Genomic DNA, 26,955 nt, shown 5'->3' with positions numbered 1-26,955 from the left:
GGACGGAGGTGAGATGCCCCAACTTGAACCATGGGAACTGAGTAGGAAAGAAGGTGTTTGTTTCTCCAAAGGAAAATAAGATGTTGCTATCAAGAGAATGGGGAACAGATGATGCCAGGCAAAATCTTAACAAATACTACTCCGTGACATTTGATTTTTCTTCTAATGCCAAGATGCTATAACTTGATCCTGAGTCACTGGGTATTTTGAACCATGCTGATCTGTTGTTTTATAGAACAGTGCTGGCATTATTTATAAAATTCAGAGTTCCTTCCATAAGTCTTAGAAGTGTAAAGGAAACATGAAATTAATTTGGAAGCACAGAAATGTTCGTGTACTGACGTATCTTCCTCTACTAAAAATGCTAAATTGGACCCTCAGAGGAACGAGGCACCAGCTGTCGTCCTAAGAAATACAAAGGTGAACTTCACTGTAAAGAATCCTCATTCTGAGATTTGTTATCTAAGATGGTCCTCTGCTGGTAGCCATAAAAATAGAATTCTATAAACATACAAATGCTTACCTAAAACACTAATTTTCACATAGGGAAGAACAAGGAACTTATTTATTAATTAGAATATATTGATGTTGATATCTTCTTTATTAAGGAATACTCTATCAATAATTATTTCTCTGTTTTTCTAAAAAAAAATATCTGCACTCACTTGTACAGGCAAATGTTAATTTATTCTTTTCCTTTTCAGCTCCAGTATCCTATGAGAAATTCTGTGGCTATTTGCCTTTCTACTTCTTTGTTTTGCAAAACTATTCCCTATAACATGATGTTTTTGTTTTCCTGTTGTTCATTGCAATATCACCAGTGTGTATCAAAATCCAGGAACCATCCCATTAGGATATAGTTATTCTTTTTACTACTTATGTTGTCCTCCCTAGGGTAAGCTACTAGGTAGAGGACTATAGGTAATATGGATGGTCCCATATTGGCAAATGTTTATACATGTAGGATACTCCACTTTCTGTCCTTTGGTGTGAGCTGTTAGTTTCATGCAATATCTCCTTTTCCTTAGTGTGAATTCAGTCTCTAATGCTATCATTCATTTATATGTGGTTACTGCATTTCTCTCCTCTGTGTGACCAGGGATAAGACATCTCACTCTCCAGCAAAATGCATTCCACCAAGAGATGCATCCTTACTTAAATTTTAGGGAATGAATTAACAACCTTATTTTGGGGGTCATTTTTTTTCTCATATTCTTTATCTGTACTACAAGATGGTTAACTTCAACTGGACAGAAATGAAATTTGGCATGGCACTGTCTAGAATAATCTGTGAAGCAAAATGGACAATATACTGTTAATATTGTTTCCCTCTAGGGATTAAGACTAGAGGTTAGGGTGACCAGGAAAGTTGGCGTTATGTTTTACGTTAAAAAATAAACTTCCAGATTAAAGTATTATTTATATTCACCAAAGTACACACATTTTAAGTATACAGAACAATGATTTTATGAGTTTTCTCATAAAATCTGACCACCTCCCCCTCCAAAGCCAGAAAAATAGGACAGCAACAACACTATAAGCTCTTCTTGTTCTCTCAATCATACTTCCGCCTCCCAAAGGCCAACAACTATCCTGAATATTTTTTCCCAATCTCTACCACTTACTTTTTTTTAATATGACAGCTTTATTGAGATATATTTCACATTCTTTATAAGTCACCCGTTTAAAATCTTTAGCTCAGTGGCTTTTAGTATATTTTCAGAGTTGTGCAACCATTACCACAGTTTTAGAACATTTTCATCATTCTAAAATTAGCCCTATACCCATTAACAGTCATTCCCACCTCCCCCATCTTCCCTCAGCCCTTGATAACTACTAATCTACTTTTTCTATGAATTTGCTTATTCTGGGTATTTCATATAAATGGAATTACACAAGGTGTATCCTTTTTCATTGAACATCATGTTTTGCAGGTTCGTCCATGATATAGCACCTGTCATACTTCATGACTTTTAATTGCTGAACAGCATTCGAGCTATCCTGAATATTAAAAGTATAGATTAATTTGCCTGTTTGGGAGCATTCCCAATTTTATATTTTATACTTTGGGTCCGGTATATTCCACTCAACATTCTATTGGTGAGAACAGATGTATTTTGTTGCATATACTCATGCATTCATTGCTGTATTGTTTTGTATTAAAGCCACAATTTATTTTTTCAATGTTTCCAGTGTTGTTGTTGTTGTTTTTAATATTTTACATTTTTGACAGAGAGAGAGCCAGCAAGAGATGGAACACAATCAGGGGAAGTGGCAGAGGGAGAAACAGGCTGCCCGCTGAGCAGGGAGCCCAATGCAGGGGCTCAGTTCCAGGACCCTGGGATCATGATCTGAGCCGAAGGCAGAGGCTTAATGACTGAGCCACCCAGGCGCCCCCCGTGTTTCACTTTTATAAGCAATATTCCTATAAACAGTTTTTCATCATTTTATCTTATAAGCTTCTTTATTAATTCTTTTCTTTCTCTTTCCTTCCTTCCTTCCTTCCTTTACCATCAATTAAAAACAAATTAAACAAAATTAAAACAAAACAGTGGGAAGCCTAGGTGGCTCAGTTGCTTCATAAGTGGCTGCCTTCAGCTTAGGTCATGATCCCAGGGTCTTGGGATCAAGCCCTACACTGGGCACATTGCTCAGCAGGGAGCCTGCTTCTCCCTCTGCCTCTGCCCTTCCTCCTTTTTGTGCACACTCTCGCTCTTTCTCTGTCAAATAAATAAATAAAATCTTAAAAAACAAAACAAAACAAACAGTACTTGATGAAGATCGCTCCATATCCTTAACAGTCTTAACCTTTTGGCTACCTGTTCTTCGTATACTTTCCCAATTTCTCTTTTTCTTCCACTTCCCAAACATGTTTAAACTTAAAGTTGGACCATAACCTCTGCTTTTCTTTTTCTACACTAGCTCCTTCAGAGTACAGTTTGCCATGAGGGTTTCTCATGTTACTTCTAGGCAGAAGGTTTAAATCAGTGTCTCTTCCCCCATCCCAGCCTAACACTCACTTGTTGGTCAGTCCCATAAGCCCTACATTTTATTTTAATCACCGTCCTTCCTCTTTTCTACACCATTTGAGCACTAATCCGATGGCTCCAGACCTGGTTTAATTGTGAAAAGCAAGAATTTTTAAAAAAATTCTTCAAGAGTCAAGAGTCTTGAAGACTCTTCAAGAGTCCCTGTCCATATAAAGAGTTGGAGTCGGGGGGCCTGGGTGGCTCAGTGGTTAAAGCCTCTGCCTTCGGCTCAGTTCATGATCTCAGGGTCCTGGGATTGAGTCCCGCACCAGGCTCTCTGCTCAGCGGGGAGCCTGCCTCCTCCTCCTCTCTCTCTCTGCCTGCCTCTCTGCCTACCTCTCTGCCTACTTGTGATCTGTCAAATAAATAAAATAAAATAAAAAAATCTTAAAAAAAAAAAAAAGAGTTGGAGTCACCTATAATCAGCATGTCCTTCTGATGGCAGGCAGCTCAACCTTATGGGATCCCACAAAATAATATTGCTCTCAACAGGTTACCTTTCTGGAGCTGAGCTGGCTGTGGGTACAGTGGTGCAGTGCCCTGTATAATTCCACAGATGTGAGTCCAATTTAGGGAAAGGGCAGAGTGGGGAAACATGACAGGTGGGTGTTGGGAGAGTGCCCTGAAGGAAAGGGCAGGGGGGCCCTGTAACCTTAGTTGATCCCAGGCACCGAAGAGGGAGGGACTTAAAAATTTTAGAAAAGGTACTGTAAAGCCTGGAGGGTGGGGAGAGGAGGCTTCTGAGGCTTGGGACCCAGGAAAGGAGCGCTTCTTGCTGGGGTCAAAGGGCGGTACTGGTTTCCCTATTATCTACAAGGCAAAGTCCAACTTTTCTTTATTTAACATTTTAATTCTTCCACAATCTGGCACAGTGCTCTTGCAGGTGTGGAGAAAGGACCTTAATTCAGTGGTTCTCGCTGGCTGCCAAGAGCTGACCATGGGCATTCCTTCCTTCCTTTCTTTCAAGATTTTATTTATTTATTTGAGAGAGAGAGAATGAGTGAGAGGCAGAGGGGGAAGCACATGCCCTACTGGGGAGGGAACCCGATGTGGGACTCGATCCCAGGACCGTGGGATCATGACCTGAGCTAAAAGCAGATGCTTAACCACTGAGCCACCTAGGCGCCCTCTACATGCATTTCTTTTTAATTTTCTGTTCAGTGATGTCACTTTGGTAGCTTGAAATTTGTCACAGTGGCTTATTAGTGAATGCTACAAATCATGTTTTTTAAATTTTTGGTTTTGAGGCCCAGTTACACATATAGCCATACAGCACTGCTTAGATTACTTTTGAAGCGATGTCTTTTAACTAGAGTAAAAGGTATATTTTGCAAGGGCCCTCAAGAAGGGATGTTTTAAAGTGTGTCCTGGACAGAATATTTTTTGGAGCTGAGGAATTCGAAGGGAGATGAAGTAAATTTGGAAAAGGGACAGAATTCTAGGAAGGCAGGTTTATATAATTATACTTAATTTAACTAAGGCCTTTGGCATTAGGCAAACATGGAAAAGTGGGAAATATAATTATTCTATGAATCCAGCTGATTTTAATACCAGTATCTAGGGGTGCCTGGGTGGCTCAGTGGGTTAAAGCCTCTGCCTTTCGCTCAGGTCATGATCTCAGGGTCCTGGGATCGAGCCCCGCATCAGGCTCTCTGCTCAGCATGGAGTTTGCTTCCCCCTCTCTCTGTGCCTGCCTCTCTGTCTACTTGTGATCTGTCTGTCAAATAAATAAATAAAATCTTTAAAAAAATACCAGTATCTAATAATGATACTGCAAAAAAGAAAACGAGGAAATTTATCACTTATGCATATAAATATAAAAATTATACAAAATGATAATAAATAGAATACAGTGGTATATTCTATTGATAATAAAGAATACTAATGTTTTATTATAGGAATGAAAAGATAGTTCAATATCAGGAAAGCTATCACGTATAGTTAAAGTTGACCCTTGAACAGTGCAGGAATTAGTGGTGCCAACCCCCTGTGCATTTGAAAATTTGTGTATGACTTAAGAGTTCCTGAAAACTTAACTGCTAATAGCCTACAGTTGACCAGAAGCCTTACTGGTAGCATAGTCATATTTCATATATGTATTATAAAATGAAATCTTAACAATAAAGTAAGCTAGAGAAAAGAAAATGTAAGTAAGAAAAATCATAAGAGAAAATACATTTACAGTATTTTTATGTAATGTAATTTTAATGTAAAAAATACATTTACAGAATATTGTATTTATCAAAAAAGTCCACATATAAGGGGAGCCATGTAGTTCAAACCTGTGTTCAAGGGTCAACTGTATATTGATAAATTTTAAGATGTAATATCACATCAGGGGTGCCTGGGTGGCTCAGTCCTTAAGCATCTGCCTTTAGCTCAAGTCATGATCTTGGGGTCCTGGGACTGAGCTCTGCATCAGGTTTCCTGCTCAGTGGAAGGTCTGTTTCCGCCCTCTCCCACTCCCCCTGCTTATGTCCCCTCTCTTGCTGTCTCTCTCTGTCAAATAAATAAATAAAATCCTTTAAAAAAGGAATAATATCATATCTATTCATATTAATAGATTTAAAAAAGTTAACTGATACAGTTCAGTAGCAATTCATTTTTTTAAAAGATTTTATTTATTTGGGAGAGGTAGAGAGCAGAGAGTAGGAGGGGTCAGAGGGAGAAGCAGACACCCAGCTGAGCATCCATCCTGGGACTCCAGGATCATGACCTAAGCGAAAGGCAGTCGCTTAACCAACTGAGCCACCCAGGCACTCCTTCAGTAGCTATTCCTAATAAAAATCTGAAGAAGGGGTGCCTGGGTGGCTCAGTTGGTTAAGCGACTGCCTTCTGCTCAGGTCATGATCCTGGAGTCCCTCCCGGAATTGAGTCCCGAATCAGGCTCCCAGCTCCACAGTCTACTTCTCCCTCTGACCTCCTCCCCTCTCATGCTTTCTCTCACTTAAATAAATAAATAAAATATTTTTTAAAAAATCTGAAGTAAAGGAAAGGATTGAAATATCTGACTATATTAAAATGGAAACTTCTCTTCATTAGAAGATACCACATATAAGGTGAAAATATAGTCTACAGACTGGGACAAAACATCTGTACATGAAAGAGGATTTTTATTCAGAAGATTTAAAGAACTTCTACAAATCAGTATGTAAAAGACAAAGAACCTGAAGGAAGATTAGAAAAAGATTTGAACAGATAATTCACTGAATGAAAAGATACTTAGTTTCACTGTTAATAAATTAATTGCAAATCAGAACAATAACAAATACCATTGCAAAGCCATTGGATTAGATACATTTTTGAAGTTTGATAATACTAAGTGTTGGCAAGGATAAAGAACAACAAGACTTCTTACAGACTGCTGGTGGCAGCATAAAACGGTACAAACACTTTGGAGAACAATTCTGCAATACCAGATAAAGCCGAAAATGTGCATATTATGTTGGGCACAAAAACCCCCACAAGTTCTTGTGACTGCATCCTTCTTTCTAAAGGCACTGTCCACTTCTAGTTTTCACTGTTACTGCTACCTTGGCTGGTGACCTTGTCAAGCTCCCTCAGATGGCTGGAATCTGAGCTGAAAGCCCAGACTTTCATAGCTCTCATACTGCTCTAGTGACGTCCTATTCACAACGAGCCATCTCTCCACTTCGAGATGGGAATGTGACACTACACACAGCTTATGGGATCTGGCTTTCTGAGGGGCTGCCAATAAGCCGATGATGCAACCCTGAAATGCATGGGTAGCATCAGCAGCTGGCTCCTTGCAAGGTGAAACTTGACCTATGGGGAAGAAGAAGGGGGAAGAGAGATGGGCAGATAGATAAATCTCCTCTCCCTTTCTCATTCTGTAGATTATGCCGTGATGTGATTTCTCTTTCACATGTTCTAAAAAGGGATTCATATGCTGTGTGAACACATCTGCCATGTGATTCATTCTTTTTGTGGATTGTTGTGATGCAGAAGGAAGCAGGGAAATGAATTACATTGGATTGCTTTGTATCTTTCCTTTACTCCTTTTTTTCCTTTTCTGACTGGTGTGGGTTTGCCCCTTTTGAAATAAAGGAGTAGTATCTTAATCTTCGCCCCTGGTTCTGTTTGCTGAAAGACTCAGGCTAAGATACTTTCAATAGGTACTGTTTGGTTCCAAACCATAGACTCTTAATTATGTGCATAGGGAGATATCTATTTTACTGAAGCCTTGTTCATAACAGTGAAAATTTATAAACAATTGGCTGTTACTGTGGTGATTTAGGCAAAAAGATAACATGCCCCACTGAAAATAAAGGACATGGGACTGCGTGTGTAGCATGGCTAGTCCTCAAACTCATACAGTAGAGCAAACAATAGCAGTAGCAGAGAAGCTTGCATTGTATACAACCATTTTTTTTTAAAGATTTTTAAAAAATTTATTTGACAGACATAGAGAAAGGTAGGCAGAGGAGCGGGCAGAAAAAGAGAGAGAGGGGAAAGTAGGCCCCCTGCCAAGCAGAGAGTCCGATACGGGGCTTGGTCCCAGAACCCTGGAATCATGACCTGAGCCGAAAGCAGAGGCTTTAACCCACTGAGCCACCTAGGTGCCCCTACAACCATTTACAAAAAAAGAAAAAAAGATTTTATTTATTTGTCAGAGATAGAGTGCAAGCTCAAGCAAGGGGAGAGGCAGTCAGAGGGAGAGCCTGATGTGGGACTTGATCCCTAGACCCTGGGATCATGACTGGAGCCAAAGGCAGACACTTAATTGACTGAGCTACCCAGTGTCCCTGTATACAGCCATTTTTATAAAGCTTACAAACATATAAAGACAATATTATGTACATTTCTATATATGTGCATTTGTAGTAGAAATAGAAAAATATTTTTGGGAATGAAAAGCACACAGTTCTAAGTAGCACAGCCACTGACTTGAGATGGTTTGATTTTCTGACTTTGTGATGGTGGGCAAGTGATATGCTTTCAGTAGAAACCATTCCCGAAGTGTTGAATTCTGGTCTTTTCCCACCTAGCAATATGTGGTGTGATACTCCGTAGTGATTGTGGGCAGTGGCAGTGAGCTCCAGCTTCTGTTCAGCCACGAGATCACAAGGGTAAATGACCAGTAACACAAGCATTCGGCTTTTCACTTCCAGTATAGCGTTCAATAAGTGACACGAAATATTCAGCACTTTGTTGTAACACGGGCTTTGTGTTAGATGATTTTGTCCAGCTATAGGCTATTGTTTGAGAGTTCTGAGCATGTTTAAGGCAGACTAGGCTAAGCTGTGGTGTTTGGTAGGTCAGGGGTACTAAATGCATTTTCAACTTATGATCTTTTCAACTATGATGGGTTTCTAGGGATGTAGCCTCATTGTAAGTCAAAGAAGATCTGTAGCTGCCTTTGGAGAGGGAGGAAGGGAAATGAGATCTGAGTGGCATCTTTTGGGAGCGTCAATAATAATCTGTAATGCTTTATACCTTAAGTGGTGCGGTGGAGTACAGGTAAAGTGGTCTGGAAAAAGATTGTGCTGAATATGTTTATTTTGCTCCCCTAGATCCAAGGTCCCCTTCTCTAGCCTTCTGTGTGCCATAAGAAACAGAGGCTGACCTATATGAACTGTATCAATGAGCTTCCTTCTGTCTGGCTTCCCCTGGGGTGCAGTTAGTGGAGAGTATCCAAACGCGATCAGAGGTGGGAGACGAGTAAAGCTTAGGTGTTACCCTTTTGTTTCTACTCTGCTTAGTGTTTTCTTATTTAACTTAAGTATTCTATATAAGCATGGAGAAGATAGGGCAGATACTGTCTAGGTTGACGATGTGGTCGAGGTGGAGTAGAGGTGCTGACCCAGCTGAAAGGGAAGGGAAGAGGGTCTGGGAGCTGAACTCACGAGGAAGAATATATCGGCCCTTAAGAACAAGAAAAAAATCGAAAGCTCAGGTCTGGGCATTTTGTTAAAGCTCCGTAGGGAATTCTGTGTCTCATCTAGGAGGAACAGCCTTTGCAAACTCCTAGGCATGAGGCCAAGATGGCTGGATTTGAGAGACTGAGGCACAAGGTAATAGCAACAGAGGTGAGAGGGTAGGGGTCAGGTAGGTAGAGTGGGAGACTCTAAGAAATTTAAAGGATTTGGTTTTTGTTTTGATTTTTGAACTGACAAAATCATTTTACAAATTTCCTCTGCAAAAATTCTTATCACTTAGGAGGTAATTTGTCAAACCTTCTTCCTTCTCTCCACCACCCTTCTGAGTCCTTCTCGCTATGCTTGAGGCTACAGGGAGGAGTCTCTCTAACCTTCATTAGTGGCACAAAGGACTCAGTGCAGGGTTTCCAAGTCAGAGCTGGAAGAACAAGTCCAAACTGGGTTGCCAGTCTAATAGGATAGGGAAAACAAAAGGAAGTCAAAATATGGAGCCAAGGGAACAAGGGGCAGCAGGGCTGGCCAGTGGGAGGGAGGGTTCAGGAAATCAGATGCAGATGTAGCAGTTCAGTTTGTCTGGGTCAGAAATCTTGCAATCATTTAGAGCCACTATTTGCTCTCTCACAATCTTGCCATCAGTCTTGGGTTTCGGTTTCCTTTTACCAATCTTCTATTTTTTTTTTTTTTTTTCTCATTTTGAAGACATTCCCATTGATAAATAGAAGCAAGATTGTTAAAATGCCATTTTCTTTGTCATTTCTTAACCCAGCCATCTCCAATCTATCCCCCCGGCCCCCCTTCTCCCCCACTCCTCCCCCCGCCCCCACAGCCACAGTGATTTTTTTCTCCTTTGCAAATCTGATCATGTTTGGCTTGCTCTCACATTTAGGATAAAGTCTATTTTTTCCCCCAATGAGACTTCTCTAATTTTATGCTCTTTATCATTTTGGCTTTATCTCTTGCCTCTTTTTTTTTTTTTTTTTTCCCCTTGCTTCTTTCTTATTCCTCCCTACAACCTAGCCCTTCCAAGAGATGCAATTTGCCTAAAGTAGTTTCTCAGCAGTGTCCTGGGTCAGACAATTTATTTGCTGTGAGAGGCTGTCTTGTGCATTGTAGGTTGTTACCTGCATACCTGACCTTTACCCCCTAGCTCCTGGTAGCACCTACCCAGCTGTGACAATCAAAAATACTTCCAAACATTGCCTAATATCTCCCGGGAGATAGAATTGCCTTTGATTGAACACTGGGTTAGAGCATGTTGTTTTGTTTTAGGTCTGACCTCTGACCTTCCTTTCTACTTGGTAGTCTTTCTGCATGGAGTAGACTTCTTGTGATATTCCTGGCAAACCCCTGTTCATCTCTCAAAGTCTATCATGTCCCTCTTTCTGTCGTGAAGTCTTCCGTGACTCACAAGGTGGAATTAGGTGAGCTGGCCTTTCCAGTTACATAGCACGTGGCTTTCCTAGAGCAAGATCCAATTGTATTCTGATTCACTGGGTTTGATTCATTCATATCAGAATGAGGGTTTAGAAGGCAAGACTATTTAAAATAGTTTGTCCTCTGTACCTAGCTAGTAAATATCTGACCCAAGATATTGATGATATCTGTGTGCATCTTTAGAAGTTTGCAAATTTGAATGTGGGGTATGATTAAAGCAGTTTAGAAATGACATTTAGGGACACCCAGCAGGCTTAGTCAGTAAGTGCCTGCCTTTGGCTCAGGTCATGATCCCAGGGTCCTAGGACTGAGTCCTGCATCCTGCTAGCTCCTTGCTCAGCAGGGAGCCTGCTTCTCTCTCTGTCTGCCGCTCACCCGGCTTGTGCATCCTCTCTGTCTCTCTGACAAATAAATAAAATCTTTAAAAAGAAAAAAGAAAGTTAAAGTTCAAAGACAAGTTAATTTTTTCCTCATTGCTATTGTAGTGTCTATGATATCTAGATTTTAAATTTCCCACTGCATCTGAAATATGATACTTTGTATATATTTTGTGAAGTTCTTAAACTTGCTTTTGAATACAATTCTAGATTATGTCTTGTATATCTACAACGCAATCTTTAAAACTTAACAATTCATGCAAATCTCATAAAGATACTATGTATATTTATAGATATGTCTCTTTTGGATTTGAGGATTTTATCAGGAAAATACTGGGATATATGTACTGTTGAATAAACCACCTTCATAGAGCCAGACACTTATTTGACGATAATTTAGTATTTTTTAAAAAGATTTTATTTGTTTATTTCACAGAGAGAGAGACAGAGAGAGAGATATCGATCACAAGTAGGCAGGGGGGGGGTAGGGGGGGGGAGAAGGCCCCCTGCTGAGCAGGTAGTCTGATGTGGGGCTGCATCCCAGGACACCGAGATAATGACCAGAGGCAGAGGCTTAACCCACTGAGCCACCCAAGCACGCTGCAACCACACTTTAGAAGTTTTTTTTTTAATTTAATTTTTATTTAGGAAGTTTGTTATCAATCAGTGATAACTAAAATACATTTTGATGTCTGTGGTGCTATACTTTACCAATGCTGCCATCTTCTGGATGCTATTAAGCACTGTAATAATCAAAGAAGCTTCTAGTTCTTAGTGGTTTCCAAAAGTAATGTGATATGTGGGTATAAAAAAAGATATCATTTTCTTTCTTTCTTCTTCTTCTCCTCCTTGCCTGTCCTTCTCCTCCTCTTCCCTCCTCCCCTTCTCTCCCTTCTCCCTCCTCCCCTCTCTTCTCCTCCCCGCTTCTTTTTCTCCTCCCCTCCTCCCTCCCCCTTCTTCCTCTTCCTTTTCCTCTTCTTCTTTTGGTTTAGTTTGAAAAAGTCCTGGAGATTTTTTTTTTCTTTCTTTCCTTCTTTTTTTTTCCCCGTACTTCCCCCCTAAAGTATTTGTCTATCTGCCTGTCTTCCTAACCATCTATCACAGGAGTCAGAATGGTATAGTAGTACTCAGGTGTACAGTGGATATGCTAAATATTGATTTTTCCTCTCTAGATTATTATTCACTCTTCTCTACTCTGCTTTGTATTCTAGCAGGCAGACGCTGATCTATATGGACTGTATCAACAAGCTTCCTTGACTTTTAACTTCTCATTGGATATGGGCAATAGGAAACATTCAAAGGAAATCAAAGGGAGAAAATAGAGTAGAACTAGAGTTATTCCCTCCAACCCTGCCCCAGCTTCTTTCCTACAAGGTCACAGGGCTCTATCCCTTAACTGAAGGTTATATCTCCTGGCAAAGGCCCTTATCCAAACTGCTCACTCTATCTTGGGGAAATAGTAAGCCCTTCTTTCCAGTATCCTTTAGGGCTAAGGAATGTTAATTGTGTCTGAGTGTTATGAAACCTAGAGCACTTCTGTCCCCTGCTGTTTACCCTCCATTCTGCTCACACAATTGAACTTAATAGCCTTGAACTTAATGGGGTTTATTTCCTATTCCATGCTATACATGTGTGTCACTTTGGCAAATAGGATACTTACTATTTTTTTGCTCATCAGTTCCACTCAGCATGATGTCATCCATGTTGTGGACTGGCATGAAATTCTGTGATATATCAAGGTAACCCAGGTCTCTGTGAACTAGATCAGAGATGAACATTTTCTGTAAAGAGCCAGCCAGTGGATATTTTAGGCTTTGTGAGCCATGTGATCTTTGTTGTAAATGATCCTTTTATTACGCATTCTTTAAGGCACTCAGCTTGAGTGTATTTCTTTTTGGGCCCCTGACTAAAACAATGGAAATAAAGACAGCAGTTAGCCCACACGTGTGTTATTAGGATTAAATAAATTAAGACCTGACTAATACTTAAACAATGGCTGAAAAAGGAAACAAAGATGAAAGCAATTGGAAAGAAAATGATAGTGATAGAGGATAAAGATGATCCAATACTAGGATAATTGCTATTCCTTTAGTGGTTAGAAGCTCCTTCCCCTACTTATATTGAAATACCTTTATAGAAAGGATTCAGAGATATAAAAGAAGAAAACTTTCCTGATATAAAGGAGTAGCTGAATCAGCAGATCAAAATTTCACATTATACCACAAAAACTGATACAGAATGATCAACAATAAGGTGAGACCAAAAAAAAAAAAAAAATTCTTTAAGCAATCGACTCCCCCTAAAAAAGTCCCCCAAGATGAGGGAAAAGAAAAGATTGACCTTATACCAATATTTAATTCCTGAAGACATCTCTGTTTACAAAATGCTAAGGGAAAGAAATGTGATACAATATTGTAGTCAAATATAGCAGCCTTCCTTAATTACTGTTGGGGATTTCCTTGGTGTAATGAGCACTAGACTATTTTATTTCACAATAATTATCCCTAAGGGAGTCTTTTACCTGTTTCACTAGTGAATATCTTACCATAATGGAAAAAGTTTATCCATTAAACAAGCTATAGAGATGTTTTTAGAAAATACCTGGTACAATGACAAAATGGTCATTGGTTGTAAACTAAACGATGTATTTGAAGACATGTATCCACTTTTATTACCCTTCAGTGGCTTCAGCTTTTTGTCAGGGATATCATCCTTGGTCATGATTAAAAAAAAAAAATACTCTCGAATTTATGTGGTGTGTTTTTACCTTTACTTGTTTATGCTCATACATTTTCACTATATAGTATGTTATTTTGGACCCAAATAATTAGGAGTAGACAGACAAAATTATAACAAACTGTCAGGCACTAAATCATGCTCCATCCCCCAAATTCACATGTTAAAGTCCTAACCTCTAGTACCTCAGAAAATGACTATATTTGGGGACAGAGTCTTTAAAGGGGTAATTAAGTCAAAATGCAGTTATTCGGGTACATCCTAATCATTTTGACTGGTGTCCTTTTAAGAAGAAGACACTTGGACACAGACCTGTTCAGAGGAAAGATGTCAAGATCTAGACAACAAAGTGCAAGTAGGTTCCTTGGAAATCTGCTGACACTTATTTAAGCAAATAGCTTCCTCCTTCAGTACATCTTTGAGACAGATATTATATATCTTGTGATGACTCTTGTGTCTGCTCAATACAATATTTATGCTGGGAAGCTCAGTTCCCTAAAAAGCTTTACTCCACTCTTTAGATGGCTGCACAGTACTTCTCCTATTGCCACTTTCTACTTTCTAGTGGTTCCATAGATCACTGGATCCACTAGATCATAAGGCCCAAGTGACACATCAGCTTCTTCATTGTATCTGAGACCTGTTGAGGAGCTTTTTGGTGCTTGTGGGCCCCTGCAAACTGGCAGTGCACTCAAATATGTATTTATTGCCCTTTTAATCAGGAGAGAATCCCTGGGTGCCCGGGAGGCTCAGTCAGTTAAGCAACTGACTCTTAATTTCAGCTGAGATCATCTCAGGGTTGTCAGATTAAACCCTGTGTTGGGTTCTGCACTGGGCATGGATCTTATTTAAGCTTCTCTCTCTCAAAAAGAAAAAAAAAAATCTCTCTCCTTCTCCCACTGCCCTTCCTCCACTCTGAATAGAGAGAGAGAGAGACCCCAAATGTGTCCCCTTTTTCTTGGTGGTGTTCAGTAACTTTTCCTTTATTTTAGAGGAGCTCTCCCAATATGACCCAGACTAGTCAATCTCTAGAATCTTCAATAAGGTGGCCAGGCCTTGAACTTAATGGGGTTTATTTCCTATTCCATGCTATACATGGGTGTCACTTTGGCAAATAGGATACTTACTATTTTTTTGCTCATCAGTTCCACTCAGCATGATGTCATCCGTATTGTGGACTGGCATGAAATTCTGTGATATATCAAGGTAATCCAGGTCTCTATGAACTAGATCAGAGATGGACATTTTGTGTAAAGAGCCAGCCGGTGGATATTTTAGGCTTTGTGAGCCATGTGATCTTTGTTGCCACTCTTCAGCTCTGTGGTTGTAATCTGAGCCCAGCTATAGATAACACCTAGATGGCACCCAAGTGTGGCTATGTTTCAATAACACTTTATTTTAATATGAACACTAAAATTTGAATTTCATGTAATTTTTACACATCATGAAATAGTATTCATCTTTGGATTTTTGTCAATGATTTAAAAATATAAATACCATTCTTCGCTTGTGGGTCATTGAAAAAGAAGTGGCAGGCTGAATCTGGCCTGTGAGTTGCGATTTCCTGATAGCTGAATTAGATTACGGCAGAGAGCCGGAACACTGACATAGACAACTAAGGCAAAACCATGAAAGTATCCCGCCAATCCTATTAATGAAGGCAGACTGCCCCTGGTTATCCTTCCACATACACAATATACAGAAAGGGGAGTATGACACGTCAGTGCTGTGTATGGCAGGGGCTGAATTGATTCACTCCATTAGAGAAGGCAAGTCTGAAACAGCAGGTGCAGTTGAAATCATCAGGTAATTAATGTTATGATAATCCATGGTCATTCCCTTAGATACTTCTGTCTTCTGAGTGCACCATCGAGGCAAGTTCAATGGTAACAGAGTAGGAATCCTTACCCTAGAGCTTTCTAGTTTTTTGATGATAGCACTAATCTTTGATATCAACTTGCAAAGAGAATTCTAAAGCTCTAACTTCCAAGTAAAAACAAATTAATTAATGGAGCCTATATACATGCTGCCCACGCTAGTATTAATGATGTATGAAATACGTAACACTAAACTAATATGTAACACTAAACTAATCCTAAATTCGTGACACTAAACTAATACGTAACGCTAAACTAGCCGGACAATCCAGGAACCCCGTGTTCAAGCATTGCACTGTAAATGGAGGTGGTCTGTTACTGCATTGTTGCGGTAGACGGAGTGGGTGTGGATGCTGAGTCACTACTGCAGGCCTTAGCACTACCTCTGTTTGGAGTTAACTGGAAGAAGAGGAAGAAAAGATCATGATTTGTTTCTTCTTTATTGTTTCCTTAAGTTTTCCTCTATTTTCTGAGGCCTTAAAAGTTCTAGGCTTGGAAATCATAGCTCATTCCTGGAACCCCAGTGATTTTATTGCTGATCAGTGTAAGGAACGTAAAGCTGCAAGTATAAAGGTTTCCAGCATGTGCTTTCTTCCAAATGCCTTTCTAGGCTTTTCTCACTTGGGTATACTGACTGGTGCTCACAGAGGGGATGAAAGCAAGGTGTTGTCACAGAACGGAAGTTCAGGGAAAGACTTTGCCCACCTGCAGATGGATGGCAAGGCCTTAGACACTTGGACCAGTTATCTGAACTGACCAACCCTTCCACAGTTCCTTGTGTTTGGAGGAGAGAGAAAGTCTGTAGAAAAGGAAGGGAGCATTGGGCTGGGTGTAGAAATTCTTGGTTTTAGTCAGATTCTACTAATAATTAGACTCTTTAATAAGTAGATGTGTGACCTTGAGTTATTGCTAAATTTCTTCTTGTCCCAGCTTTTTTATGTTCCAAAGATGTGACAAATGATGTACTCTCTAGTGCTGTCCAGGGTTCAGCACCTCTCTTCTCTGGCCCTCTGAGCTTACCTCCAACACTGCCATGCTGGGTCCTAATTACTGAAAATAAACCTGTCAGCACTTGCACCTTGCCCTCCCCAGCTGTTCACCAACCTGTAAGCTGTTTGAGACCAGGACCACATCTTATTCAACTTCGTTGAATTCCCAGCGTTCCAGAACGGGCAGGAGGGGACATGTGAAAACCCAGCCTGGATCAATGATCCATTTGTGAAGATGGGAGTTGGGGTGGGGGGCTCCTGACATAGGCTTCATCTTCCTGAGTAGTGGTTGTTACTGGGATAAAAGGAAGAAAGGGAACAAATATCTACTGAGATCCTACATTTATTAATTAAATATTTGCATTTAATACTTCTGAGATGTGATATAGGTATAATTATGGCAATTTCACAGCACATAAAGTGTGTAATTTGCCTCAGCAAGTGACCAGCTCTGAATACGAACCCCAGGTTTCTCTTAACTTCAAAACCCAGGCTCCTTTCACCCTAATATGCCTGTAGTGGTAATAATTGGTAGCATGGTCTCTGTAGAATAACATTATTACAACAGATTTATGAAAATAGACCCCAGGAGTGTTGGGACTGAAAAGAGCTTTTTTGTGATACTATTTCTGTAAAGCTTACTTCAGCAGAGTCCTTATTTCTAAACAGCTTCAGAAAGGGGACTGGTTCTGGTGTGGGGGGGTGTACTTTACCATTAAGACCTTTAAAAGTTTTTTTTCCTTTCTCCAGTGTACCTCTTCCTCCATGATTCCCCCATCCTCAGTTCTGCCTTTACATTTTTGTAGTACTCAGTTTATAACATTCCTAGAGCTTTGTTATCCTGCCTTCTATTGTAAATGTTTATGTATCTGATTTGACCCCGGCTCTGTCTTCCAGTTCTGACACCGTGTAGCAAGTAGATGTTCAATAAGTGCTTGTTGAATAAATCTATCATCTTTCCCCTTCAAATTTGTCCTGAAGTCTTCTTTAAACCACTTAAGGGATTTCCTTCTGCTCCAAATAGAGAGAAGTCACATGAAGGTGATCTAAATGGATATGACAGTCTTCCGCGATGCTGCATTGCTCAGATTTCCCTTCAAAGGGCTCTGAAGGCCTTGTGTCCCCAGCTACGGGGAGTGCTGTCAGTGGACAGCTCCAGCTGGCGGTGCCTCCTGGGATCACTTAAGCTGTAAAAAGCTGCCTCACCAAGGTCACCCTGTTCCCAGGGTAGCCCGCATTTAGTGACCGACTAAGTTCGGGCTATATAATTTTGGAACACTGCATCGAAAACTAATGATGTATTTTATGGTGACTAACATAAAACAATAAAAATTTTTAAAAAGGAAAAGCAGTTTTAATCATGTTTTTAGATTTTTTAGAAGAGCTTAATATTGAACTGAATTGTTTTCCTACAGTCCTTACCTAATTGGCTCAGTAAAGTACTTGTTCAAAAAAAAAAAAAAAATTGGGCTATATAGGTTTGATCTTATTAGCCCAGTGTGAGATTGCTCTGATGGGCCATTTCAGCTTCCACTTGAGAAACTGAGCTAGGATTTTTTTGTTTAATTATTTTGTGTTTTTAAGTTGAAATCAATTCATTAAAAATTAATGAGTAATAATTACTAATTTACAAAGTATTTTTGACCTATTATCTCACTTGAATAGATTGGGTTAACCTCATCTAGAAAATTTTTCCTTTCTCTTCTGTCCCTTCCTTGTGTTGTGCCAAAATTTACTATATTATAAATTTTAATGATAACTCCAAGCACTTAATCCTTCTATGGTTTAAAAAATGGATCCAGGTTAATACTTGCTCACTTAGCATGACAGAATAGAAAGAATATGAGTGTTGGAGTCAGACTGAGTGTTAGTGTCCCAGGTATTGTATACATAAAACAACTACCACATGGCAAATACTTAGTTAATATTTAAATTTTTTCTATATTATATCTGGCTAATCCTGCTGACACCTTTATAATATTTCATCTCCTTGCATCCATTCTTTCCAGCCAACATCTCCTCCCTTCCCCAACCACTTACTCCAAACTATGGTCAAAATGATCTTTTTAAAATGAAAATCAGTCTCTTCTCTGCTTAAAATCCCGAGACTTCCAATTGCTTTTAAGCTAAACACCAAACTTCTTACTTAGGCTTCTAAAAACTAGAATGTTTTGGTCCTATTTACCTCTCCAGATTCATCTCCTACACGTCTGCCTTCTTTCATTGTCTCTGCTACAGCCTCTTCCGCCTCCTTCCAGGCAGCTCCCTCCCAAACCCCACCTCTCTTTGTCCTGTCTTTCTCTTGTTCCCAGGGCCTGGAATGCTCCATTCCTGCCCGTGGCCTCCCCTTGGGTAGCTAGTTCCTCCTCCTCTGCTAGAGCTCAGCCTTGGAAAGCCCTCTCGGAACCGCTTTCCCTTCCTCCTATATAAGTCATTGGTGTACACTGTCATATAACTGTGTTCCTTCACTTCGGGGCACTTAGATAACTTTGTAATTAAGCATCAGTGTGATAAATTAATTGATTTTTCTGTCTTTCCTGCAAGACCAAGTTCTTTGGGAGCGGGAAACTTGTTTACTGAATTCTCATAACCTAGTCCAGTGACTGGACCATAGGCAGCCAGTCCGTGTTGGATGATTTGCTCACGGTGCATGATAGTCAGCAAAAAAAAACCAGGTGTGTGAATGTGTATGCGTATGCTTTTTATTATTAACATTTTTTAATAAATGAGGAAACTGAAGCTCATTTAAGTTCCAAGTCATACCACTTAGAGATCCAGGGTAACTTACAATTTTTAAAAGCCACATTTGTTTTTATGAATATTTAAATACATTTCCTTTTTCTCTTTTGTATTATCCATGTATTAAAACATTCTTATTGTTCTTGATTGAGATCAGAGTCTCATTTTCTTCTTAGTTACTTGGCACTCAAAAGATTCTAGTATCCTTTTAAATTTACTTATGCCTTCTGACTTGTAAATGACAAAGAAGCACTGTGACCCTGAAATATCATTGTCCAGCCTGTTGACCGTTGCCCTGGGAATATAAACTGCTCCCAAATTGATGTTCAAGTCAATTATCAAACATTTGAGCCACACCAGATAGTTTATATATTTATTTGTTGATTTTAAAAGAGATTTTTATTTGACAGAGAAAGTGTGCACAAGCAGGAGGAGTGGCAGAGGGAGAAGGAGAAGCAGGCCCCCTGCTGAGCAGTGAGCCAGGTGTGGGGCTCCATCCCAGGACCCTGGGATCATGAGCTGGGCCCAAAGCAGATGCTTAACCAACTGTGCCACCCAGGGTGCCCCCCCCCCCAGATGGTTTATGCGGACAATGTGATTTATGGTGGGTCCGTAGGCCATGCTTGATCAGCCAGACTTCTGGAGGGACCGGAGACTGAATAAGATCAGTCACAAGGGAGCTTTATGCGGTTATGACCAAATCCCTAATAGAAACCCTGGACATCAAGGTTCAGGCGAGCTTCCGTGGTTGACAGTATCCATATTTGTTGTCACACGCTGTTGCTGGGAGAAAACTATCTGTAGGTGCTTATGTATAGAAGTCCACCGGGAAAGGAAAACTAGAAGCTTATTCCTGGTCTTCCTTGGACTCCACCCTATGTACCTTCTACTTCTACTGGTTTAATCTGTACCCTTTTCATTATAATAAACAGTAACCATGCGTTTTTCTGAGTTATATAAATCCTTTTAGTGAATCATTGCAACTGAAGGTGGTCTTGAAGACCCTGGTCATAGCTGCCTCGTAAAGGCATGGACTTTGAGATTGCTTGGATGGGTTTCAAACTCAACGCTAATATAAGCTGTGTGATCTTGATCAAGCTGCACAATCACATTGCCCGTTTATTTCTGCATAATTGAAACTAGCACAGTAACATCTATGTTACAGTGTTGGTATGAGGATTACATGAGATAATGTAAGAAATGTACCTGGCATGTGTTTAAAGGTAGTGTTTGTTATCACATTGGAGTAAGGGGTGTGGGAATACAAAGATTATTAAGAAATATTCTCCACTGTCTAATCATTTGCTTTACCAGTCAATAAAAGAAAATAAAAAAGAAATATTATTCACTGCTTAAGAATTTAGTCAGGAGGAGGGAAATCCTTGTCATGAGAGCTATGGGAAAATTAGGTTATTTCCCCGTTGGTCCACTGCCTGTATTTTTTTTTTTATTTTTATTTTTTTAAAGATTTTATTTATTTATTTGACAGAGAGAGAGATCACAAGTCGGCGGAGAGTCAGGCAGAGAGAGAGAGAGAGAGAAGCAGGCTCCCGCTGAGCAAAGAGCCGGATGTGGGGCTCGATCCCAGGACACTGAGATCATGACCTGAGCCGAAGGCAGCGGCCCAATCCACTGAGCCACCCAGGCACCCTGGTCCACTGCCTGTAGATTGATAACTGGTTGAATCAGCTAGGCACACTGTTCCTCCTACTCATCAGCGCTGCTCTCCTTGGGTAGGGACAGAACAGTTGTAAAGATAAATCTAAGATACATACACATGCAATTAGCCGAGATGTATCTGTAATATAATATAGTGTGATATTATATTACATTATATACCAGTTGAATTGGAAAGCAAGTGGGCCAATCCTGAGCCCAGAAGAATGTTACTTCTCTGTCTGTGCTGTCCCTACCCCAGGACATTGGTGCCTATAAGTAGGAGAGATTGTTGTGTGGCTCACTCAACCAATTCTGTATACACGCACACACATCTTTCATTTGCCCATTACTGCACAGAAAGGTACAGAACCAAAACCAAAATTTAAAAACATTTTCCTACTCACCTGATCTGGAAGCACTTTTGGGGGTTCTTCATTTTCACTTTTTATTATTTTTATTTTATTTTATTTTATTTTAAGGTTGGTAACAATTAAAAACAAATGGTTAAAGAAAAAGAAAAACAAATGGTAAGTTAAGACTCCTGCCCATAGCACACACACACACACACACAGACACACACATTTTCCCTATAGGCTCATTTCCGTCTTTTTTACTTAGTTTGAATAGAGGAATTTGAAGGGTGAATCTTTGGGTAGAGAAAGGATTGCAGTAACATTCATTTGCATTTAGCGGTGAGTCAGACCTAGGGATTCCCCTGGGCATTACGGAGCTGAGCATGGGTACAGCCCGGTGAATGGCAGTTAGGACATGTCATGGGGATTTGGTTCATGGTAGATGTGGGTCAGAAGCAGGGAGGAAAGGGTCACACATCCTGCCTTCCTCCCTTTTCCGATAGTCCCCACTAGTGTCTAAGGGGCAAAGCCTGCTCTGGGGCCTTGTGAGAAGCAGAGCAGGGTTTTGGCCTCACTGAGGTGAAAGTAAAAGGAATAGGCAGGGAATTCTTAGGCAAAGGAAGCAGGGAAAAAAGATCCTAGGATAGGAATCAGAGAGCTGTATGAGAAGCCAAATAGCTTTTCAACAGGCAGTTTTGAGGTCCCCGGGAAACTAACTGAATATCAACTTGCCTTCTTCTCAAGAATGAAGACCCATGTACTGCCCCAGAGTAAAGCCACCTGCCCTAAAATTTCCATTTATACCCGGACTCATATTTATGTTGGTTTCCAGCAAACCCACACCCATGCTCCCAGCACACAGCAATGTGATCTCAGATATTTTCAAATTCACACCTGCAGGAGAGCTCCCTTCCATTTACACCCTATAAAATACACAAAGTATACATTTTATTGCCACAAATGCTCAGAAAAGACAAAGTCCTTTAGTCTGCCTTGAGGCAAAAGTAATCTGAAAAGTTAATCTTTAGTCAATGCCTGGAAACAATGTGAAAAGTTCTCACCCATCCACAAATTCAGGGATTGTTGAAATTTTCACCCAGAAAGAAAGAGAAAGCATTTCTAAATCAAATGATACGTGACCTCAGATGGGGAGCCTGATGTTATATGTTAATATTTTCAGTTTAAACATACTGTTATTGAACAGCTGCCTCTTTAAGGGAGAGGAAAAGATGAGTTTAGATGGACTCTTTCCCTAAAATCAAGAGTCTGGTCTACATACAACCAATGATCAGGAGTGTGGTTAAATAGAACTGAACTGACCATCAGAGGAAATGAGGGCCAGTAATCCAAACCCTGGCCTTAGTTGAAACGGAATCATAGTTCAGCTCTTCTCTCTGCACAATCTGGTTTGTTTCCCTACAGAAGTTGATTTGAAGAGCAATTGCCAGTAAAGCTCCTGGTTACATATCTCCACCTCAGAATTTGTGCATGGTTATAATCTAGCCTGCGACAGGTGGTGCTGGCAGCGTCTGAGAAAGCAGACGCTAACAGAAGACTTTGGGAAGGCATCACTTACAGGCCAGATACCAGTGAAAGCCCCGTCAGTGGTAGAAATAGCAGATAGTCCATGGCATGAGTGGCAGTACAGTTTTTAAAACTTTCACCAGCTGTGAACTTGGATGGTGTATCAGTGGAAGAAATGCACTGCTAAGTGCAAGCCATCACCCATCTGAGAACAACAGAGGAAAGAGGGAGCGCTAGGACTATGGGATCAGACGGCTGTTGCTGAGGGCCATTGGATCTCTGTAGAAAGACAATGAAAGGGGGATTAATTATCAGTTCAAGGCTAAATGTGAAAGCCGGAGAACTCCGTGGTAGCCATCCTCCTTGGTAGGAGACTCTTATCTCCTGTAGTAGACCCCACCCCCGCCGCCCCCAACACTGAAGGTAAGGTCAGTAGCACTCCAGAGAAAGCTAAATTCTCAACCACAGCAAGTGTCCTTTGCCAAAGTCAGGGCTCTGCTGGGGAAGGAATGGGATCCTGAGACAGGGGATGGAGACATCTGGGTTCATGCACTGGACTATCTCAAATCCCCAGATTTCTCTGCAGAAGTGGCCTGTTGAAAACGAGTTCTTACCCTTCAGGTCACGAGGCCACTAGTGACTAGACACTGACTGGGCCAGTTGAGGGCAGCCGTCTTTGTCATCGCTCAGCCCAGGACTGTCTTACAGGGTGCTTGAAGAGAACAATCATGATGACAAGGATAGAGCCCGTCCACTGGCTCGGCAGAATGGGTTGCCTTGCACCGAGACTGATCAAGCAATTGTTGCTGCCAAATGTCACTGGGACCAATCCTGGGCCTCTTATATGTCACTTGATGGCAGATTAACTGCACCGGATCCACCTTAGCAATTTATCCTGACTGGACTGACATTTATTCTGGGTATGGTTTAACTTTCCTGCCTACAGCGCCTTATCCAGCATCGCTAGCTGAGAGCATACCAAGTGTTTAGTTACGGACGTGGGTTCTGGATGACATCTCATTGGACCGAGGGACCACTTATCATGGAAATCTAGCGGTTCATACATGCTCTTAAGATCCACTGGTCTTTTTTTTTTTTTTTTTTTTTAAGAATTTGGGGCGCCTGGGTGGCTCAGTGGGTTAAGCCGCTGCCTTCAGCTCAGGTCATGATCTCAGGGTCCTGGGATCGAGGCCCGCATCGGGCTCTCTGCTCAGCAGGGAGCCTGCTTCCCCCTCTCTCTCTCTGCCTGCCTCTCCATCTACTTGTGATTTCTCTCTGTCAAATAAATAAATAAAATCTTAAAAAAAAAAAAAGAATTTATTTATTTATTTGAGAGAGAGTGTGTGAGCATGAGCCAGGGGGTGGGGGGTGGTGGGCAGAGGGAGAATCAGACCCCCTGATGACCCGGGAACCTGAGGTGATGTGGGGCTTGATCCCAGAATCCTCAGATCATGACCTGAGCCAAAGGCAGATGCTTAACCGACTGAAACACCCAGGCACCCCCAAGACCCACTAGCCTTATCACATACCATTCTACATGGTGGCTTCTGGCTTGGTAAAATGATGGAACAACTTTGATGAAAGCAGATCTAATGAAACCTATTGAGGTGCCATCTCGGATAGAGCACTCTGAGAAGATGTGGGCACCATTCTCCAGGGCAGTGTATATCTTACATCAACTAACATTGTACAGTGTTGGTTCTACAAGAAGTAGATATGATAGAGTTGATTTATAGCTAGACTGGAAAAACCCTTCTCTATCTCTGGAGATCCTAGTTTTTGACTCTTAGCCAAGATAAAGGCAGTGGGATTTATGATGCTTTATTAAAAGTCAGAAGCTCCCATGGTGACCACCAAGGCTAATTTCTTTACTGATGATCTTCTACTGGTGGTCTAACCAGTCTGACTAGGTTGGCCAGTGGTGCATCAACACTCCACTGGGAACCTTTGTATTTAGCTTTCCCAAAGGTAAGATTCCTTGTGCAGATATTGGCAGTTCAGCCCAGATTCAGAGTGTAATTGTGTTTGAATAAGGACCATGGGAAGTTATGTATGAAATATCTCAGACCTCTAATGCTTGCCTATACTCTCCACCTCTTGCCTCAATGTATTGTCTTTAAATAAAATCCTTAAGTGAGTCTGGTAAGTCCTTTCAAATGTCTGAACTTGGGAAATCTTTGCAATAAATTGTATAGATCTGGGAATCAATAAATAAAAGCAGGATTGGCCTTGAACTATTCTCAGTAACTCATTCGGGAAGTGGTGTTTCATTTCTGAAACTGCACATTTGGAGATCCTGGTTCCCAAAGAGGCAACACTTCCCCTATGGGACATAGCAAGTATTTCATTAAACACCGAGCAATGGCTGTCACTCCGTTACTTAGAACTCACTGTGCCCAAAGACCAGCAGTCAAGAAAGGGATTCACCGGGGTGCCTGGGTGGCTCAGTGGGTTAAAGCCTCTGCCTTCGGCTCGGGTCATGATCCCAGGGTCCTGGGATTGAGCCCCACATCGGGCTCAATGCACAATGGAGCAGAGCTCCCACATCTCTCTCTCTGCCTGCCTTTCTGCCTACTTGTGATCTCTTTCTGTCAAATAAATAAAATCTTAAAAAAAAAAAAGAAAGAAAGAAAGAAAGAAAGGGATTCACCATCCTGGGAAAAGTAATTCACTGTGATCATCAGGAAAGAATATGTTTGGCACCCCATGATGCCTTTGGCTTCTCAATACTCCCTTGTCCAATTTGATGGTAAATGGATAAGTACAATAGATATTCTGAGAAGGGGATGATGAATAGGATCTTAGACCCCTCAGGGATGAAATTCTGGGTCACCAAAAAAGGTAGAGGGAAACTCAAAGTGGTGTAGAGGAGACTCTGATTCTCAGTTATGGTCTTGAGAAGAACTACACTGTGGGTGCTCCAGTTCATTTCATTAACCTTTTTCTCTGACAAGTCTTTCCCCACCCCTCATCCCCCCACCTCCAACAAAAGATCCTATAAAACCCTAGAGTGGCTGCTCTTAGAACTTAAGAAAAACAAATTGATCCAAAGGCTCAGGGATGGACTACGGATGCTGCCATGCACCACCCATGTCCCCCCCCCCCCCCCCCCAGCTGCAGAACTGAAGCTGTCATTCCCTTACATGCTGGGAGTGATGGAAGCCAACAGTTCTCAGCCAAATCCTTCTCCAGGACTTGGCCTTGGTTGAAGAGATATGCTTTGCCCAAGGTCTTGCCCCTTTTCAAGGAGCAGTTCACATCCAATGTCTGGTTGTTGTGGGAGTATCAGGGCCCAGTCCTCTCGCTCCAATTTAGAACGACTCCGGAGTGTCCTCCTGTCTTCAGAATGTCCTTTAGGATTAGCTGAGAGCTTTGCAGTGACCACAGTACACGTCAGCTTCTCTCTCGGTTCACTTTTACTTGTCTCTGAGAGTACTCCCTAATACACACTCTGCTCTTAGTCTCTGTCTTAGAGTTTGCTTTATAGGAAACCCAATCTATGACCATCTGAGGACATCTTTCCAAACCCCAGTCTAGTTCCCAGGAAGCCTGTAATTGTCTTACTCTTGGAGTAAAGCTGCAGTGTCTTTGAAACAGCATTCCAAGTAGCGCTTCTGTGGGGTGGCTTCATTATAGATATTTAATTAGAATTTCATTTTTAAAAGATCACTTTAGCCATTTTAAAAGGACTAAAGTCAGCAATAACTATTGAAAAGCCATGAACACAGAAATGTACATGTGTTATATATTGAATTAAAAAAAAGTTTATTTTTTTTTAGTAATCTCTACACCCAACGTGGGGCTTGAACTCATAACCCCAAGATCAAGAGTTGCACACTCTTCTCTGACTGAGTCAGCCTGATGCTCCTATATACTGAATTTTACACATCTCTGACAGTGTATTAACCTGTGGTGGCAGCTCCATCCTCAAGCAGGCGGAAAAGGGTACTCATCTGCCAAAAGTCATGGAGAATGTACTCTCCATTCCTGTCTTCAGTTATGTCCAGGAAGGTTAATGGGAAAGAAAAAAGCCACAGAAAAAAGTGGACTGGGGTAATCGCGGTTCAAGGATTAGTGGAAACAGCTGATAGGACTGGGGAGAAAAACGACATCTCTAGGCCCTGGGAACGGTGGGGTGTCAGTCTCCCCTGTAGCCTCCTGAAAGGTGCCTCAAGATCTCAGGATCTCGGAGGTGTCATGTTTCCAGGGCGTGAGACCCTACAGTGGGGTTGGCTGTTAATTTTCTGTGAGGCCAACGTCACAGTACTGAGGAGGACACAGTTGTGGACTGGTTTAGTCCTCAGCCACTACGGCACTGAACTAACTCCCTGTCCTGCA

This window comes from Mustela nivalis (genome assembly GCF_964662115.1).
Source record: "Mustela nivalis genome assembly, chromosome: 7".
Classification (NCBI taxonomy): Eukaryota; Metazoa; Chordata; class Mammalia; order Carnivora; family Mustelidae; genus Mustela; species Mustela nivalis.
This window is presented reverse-complemented; position numbering follows the sequence as displayed.